The sequence below is a fragment of the Pelobates fuscus genome, chromosome 7 (genome assembly GCF_036172605.1).
Source record: "Pelobates fuscus isolate aPelFus1 chromosome 7, aPelFus1.pri, whole genome shotgun sequence".
NCBI lineage: Eukaryota > Metazoa > Chordata > Amphibia > Anura > Pelobatidae > Pelobates > Pelobates fuscus.
This window is the reverse complement of record NC_086323.1, coordinates 39,266,680-39,267,093: the sequence shown is the minus strand read 5'-3', so window position 1 is coordinate 39,267,093 and position 414 is coordinate 39,266,680.

The window sequence follows — 414 nt, the reverse complement described above, 5'->3', positions numbered from 1 at the left end:
TGCTCCTCCCAGCACTGTTAACCATCTGTAGTCAGTGAATTTATGGTCTTGCACATCATTGCCACATATCAGATTGTGTGGGACAGAGTAGAACACGTGCTTAAAGAAAATAAATTGTAAACCTGTATGTGTTATCCCTGACATTAATCCTGAGAATGTTTATCTTCTTTGTACATTTTGTATGTTTTTTTTGTTTTTTTTATGAATTGGCGAGGTTATTGTATACATCATAGGTGACCAAAAAGTAGATCTTCCATTATTAGAATTATTATTTTATTATTTTGGCATTTATATAGTGCCAACATATTCTGCAATATTATAAGAGAGGGGATTTTAACAATAAATGAGACAAGTACAAAATGTTGCAGGAACGATAGGTTGAAGAGATCTTTGACAGAGCGGAGAGACCGAGAA